Source organism: Crocodylus siamensis, chromosome 2, assembly GCF_052110815.1.
Source record: "Crocodylus siamensis isolate JL-2025a chromosome 2, ASM5211081v1, whole genome shotgun sequence".
NCBI lineage: Eukaryota > Metazoa > Chordata > Crocodylia > Crocodylidae > Crocodylus > Crocodylus siamensis.
This window is the reverse complement of record NC_143396.1, coordinates 261,521,163-261,525,547: the sequence shown is the minus strand read 5'-3', so window position 1 is coordinate 261,525,547 and position 4,385 is coordinate 261,521,163.

Here is a 4,385-nt window from a genome sequence, read left to right as displayed (position 1 = left end):
AAACATTAAGATTGGATCTATTCCTATAGTATAAAAGGTGATTTATAACTATATTCATCACCAAAAGCAGCTATTTTAATTTACTTTTATTTCTGAGGTCATCTTTTTTATTCTTGGTTATTCAGAGTGGAACTGGATATTTATACAAATACTTGTGAATCTAGAAATATTAATGAACGATCTTGCAAATGTTCCATCTCCAAATTTGCACCATAAATTGTCATTTGCACTTTGTTATGTTCTGCCTCTCAACTACCATATGACTTTCATATATTTCAAAATGTTTAGTTATTCAATCAGGAAGCATGAGCAGTATCAGGTATTTGAGATAATCCAGTCAGAAATTGTAAATGAGTAATGAATATTACAGGCAGAATGAGCATAGTTGAAGCAATCATATTGCATATGGCCTCTAAGTTAAAATCCATTCACATACCTACTTGGTAGATACGAATGAATAAATACAATTTTGATAGAAATCATGATTAGTTTGTGAGGCAGAAGTAAGAAAAAAAGTCTTCTAGGGATGTAATAGGGTTTCTGCATATTAAGCACATATGATTGGGAGAGTATTATGATGAGACAATTCTAGTACCTTCTAATCATCTCAAGCACCCATGAGGCTGAAAATTACAGAGTATTTATGCTTCCAAAATGTAATTTTCAGATTTGTGCCAGGTACAGACATTCGAAGCCCAAGGAGGAATCAGTCTAACTTACATGGGTTTCCATAAGTGGCCAAGGTTAAATTGGGAGCAAACAAAGCACACATTTACTCTTTGCGAGGTGGGAGGGGGACAGACTACCTGCACTGGCTATGTGAGCTCCCCAGGTGCTGGAGACTGTTGAGTACAGTTTAGTGCCTAGGTGACCCTTGATTGACTGCTGGGCACAGGCGAGCATGCTCCTAGCCTCCTGCCTCTCTGCACCGTAGCACCCTAGTACTTTAGGATGCTGTAGCTATGGGCTAAAAAAGGCCTGCAGCATCATAGATGCCCATGGCCTGTGTACCTGCAGGCAGGGGGCCAAGCCATGGAGGTCACAGGATTGCCTCTATACAAGCCAGATCCCAGTGTTTTTCCTTCTGCCACCCTGACCCATCACAGGGAAGCTGCCCACACCAGCTCCTGCTCTGGGGGGGATACATGAGTCCAGACTGGGATTTGGGTGGCAGGGTGTCTGGCTCTGGTCATTGAGATGTGGTGTGTGGGAACTAGAGTTGGGCTCCATGGGGCTGTGTCCAAGCATGGTGACACGGGATTCCCTGCCTGGGTGCACAGGAGCCAGGGTTATAGTCCATGGGGCTATGCCCAAGCATGGGGGTTCTTTGTGATGGGGTGCAGAGGCACAGCCTGGGTACATGGGTGCCCAGGTCCTGGGGCTCATGCAGTTGCAGGGGACATGGATGCCTCCCTTCCCCACCCTGACACTTGCCTCCAGCTGACAGACAGCTGGAAGCAGGAGGCCCCTGGGGTGAAGGGCCTTGCTGGTTCATCTCTGGGAAAGCTTGGGGGTTGGGTCTGTGGTGCAAAGCCTGAGCATGAGGACATGGGGGTCCCTGGATGGGTGTGCAGGAGCCAGGATCAAAGTCCATGGGACTGTGTACAAGCATGGGATTCTCTTGGGCTCAGCATCAGGTCTGTGAATACATCCTAGGATTCTTTGTGATGGGATGTGGAGGCACAGCCTGGGTACTTGGGTGCAGGGAACACAGACTCCTTCCTTTCCCCCTACCCCACTGCCAGCCTATGGCTGACAGATAGCCTAAGGTAGGAGATGGAGATGGGGAGAGGGGCTTTGCTGGCTTGGATCTGAGAGAGCATGGGGGCAGGATGCTTGGCAAGAGCAGCCAAGTCTGGGTTGAATGCTAGTGCACCTCCCTGTGAGAGAAGGCAGTAGAATGCTGCAAAGGAGGCTGGGATGTTGGCAGATAGCAATCTAACTTGAATCAATAGGGGATCTAGTATAGAAGTTCAATTCATTAGTCCAACCAAAATCGATTTGATTTGAGTCCCTGTTTAACCAGGTCTGTCGTAGTCCAGGTTCTGACATTTATAGACCAGTCGATATGCTCTGAACTTTTGTATGATTACAGGTTTAGATAGATTTCCAATCACTTAGACCGGTATAAGTGTAATGTCAGTACCTGACCTTCAAGTGTAAGATTTAAAAGAAAATGCGTTTGAATAACTTGTTATATTAGGGATTTGACTACAAATTGAAGACACTATACATCTAGAAAGAGGCAGTATTATAGGATAAAACTTCAAATTATTTCAATTTCTGGCTTTGAAAAAAGTTAGGGGGGATGATTTGATCATCTGAACTTTCCATGTAATTGTATATTTAGATGATACATGTTGATCTGGGAAACCTGTCCTGTGCCAGATTTCAGTGTCTATATTCTATAACTAAGAAATAGTAACTACATTTTATTTTACTCTTTCCTTTTTATGTGTGGCCCTTTGGTTTTTACTAATAGACTCCATAAAAGAGGTGGGGGGTTTTTATTCTTGTTCTGTAATAGCACTGAGCAAATTCACCTCAGAGGATTTCTAAAGTGTTTTACCACTCTGTTTCTTGTAATAACAGCATATTTCAACATGAAAACCTAATTATTCTAAAGGTTTATTTGGTTTCATACTCTTTTTATCTGTCATGAAGTTATTTTATGCTTCTTCCATTTATGTACATTTGCCCTGCACTTAAAGTTTGAATGAATATAATATCAAGAAATACTTAAAATATCTATTATCTGAATGTGTTCCACAAATTAAAAATTAAAACTTGATGTTGCCTTAAATGAAATGAATTAAATTTGGTATTTGTTGTAGCAAAGGATGCTGAATTTAGCCATTGTATAAAACCATTGAATGCCAGAAAGCAAAACAGACCAAAATAAACAAAACCAGACAAAACCAAACAAAGATCCTTGAACTCTTAAGGGGGGACAGTATGATGTTAGCATTTTTTCATCTTGTGTTATGTGTGAATTTACATTGTTATTAATAATAGGTTAAATAATGGTCTCCTTGCTAAGGTGTAATTCCATTCTTCAAGAAAAAAATCATTGACTTTAATGAGCATTTCTGCTAGGTAAGGGAAACCCCCCCCCCATAAAGATATGGATCAAAGTGTTGAAGAGGTAACTGGGATATGGACAGACAGACAAACTGACAGACAGAGAGACATTTGTCTATAAGCCTTTTGTTCCTGGGACTATATTTATTTATAGATAGATAGATACAGGGTGAAGCAGGCCCTATTCAATTCGGATTCAGATTTGGCCTGAATCAAGGACAGTGATTCAATTTGTTGATTCAGATCACTGTCCCTGATTCGATTCACCCTAATTCAAATCTGAAGAGGATCGACGATTCGGACATACACAGCTTTAAATGTAGATGAGAAGTTTGGTTTGAATCTTGATGTCATGATCATCAAAGGCAAGATTTTGGAGACATTCAGAAACAATGCTGGTAGGCCTATTGAGGAGAATACCAGCAAGCATCTTACCAGCTACGGACAGGAGTGCAATTCCATGGTAATTGCTGAGATTCAGTCTATGTCCTATCTTGAATATAGTTATGATTTTGGCATCTCCCATGTCACTGAGGTTATGTTTCCAGATTTTCAGAATAACAGCATATAATTGGTGAATGAGCTTTTTTTACCTTATCATAGAAGGAAATCAGGTTGGTCAAGCATGACTTGCTCTTTACTTCCCCAATGGCTCTTTGCATGATGATTCCTTTGTGATTGCCTTGGTATCCTCTATGGGCACTTATACATGTGCTAGACCTCTCCTCTGACATTGGTGCACTCCAGCAGCCTCCATGTAATGTGTATTCAGTGTCTTGCATTTCAAAATGGCAGCAGGGGCACTTTAATTAAGCTCATTGTGATAAAAGGTGCCTTGAGTGAGGTTCCCTAAGTGATGTACTACCCGCCGGATGTGGAGCCCCACCCCTCAGCTCACCTACCATGACTTGATGTTATTATGTAAAGAGAGGGGGTTCAGTGGAGATCTCCTTCCTGGAAGGGCTCCACGGGGGGGATGGCAGTACTCACAGTTCAGGTGTGATGTTTCTCGGGGATCCACCTCTCCTACACCCCATCCACTCACCAACCGGATGGGCGTCAGCAAGATGTTAATTCAGTTGTGGTGGCTCGACCACAGCTTGCTTCAAGGAGAACCCCATATTTGAGTGGGCTTTGTTGGTACTTTTACTGCTCCCCCTTTTCTTGAGACTGGCGAGCTGTAGGCACATCAACTGATGCCTATTCTCAGTGCCTCAGAGTAGGGTGTTTTGCCCCTCTACCTCCTCTCTCTCTCTCTCTCTTTTTGTCTTTTTCAAAAGAAATAGACCCCTGGGCTGGAAAGG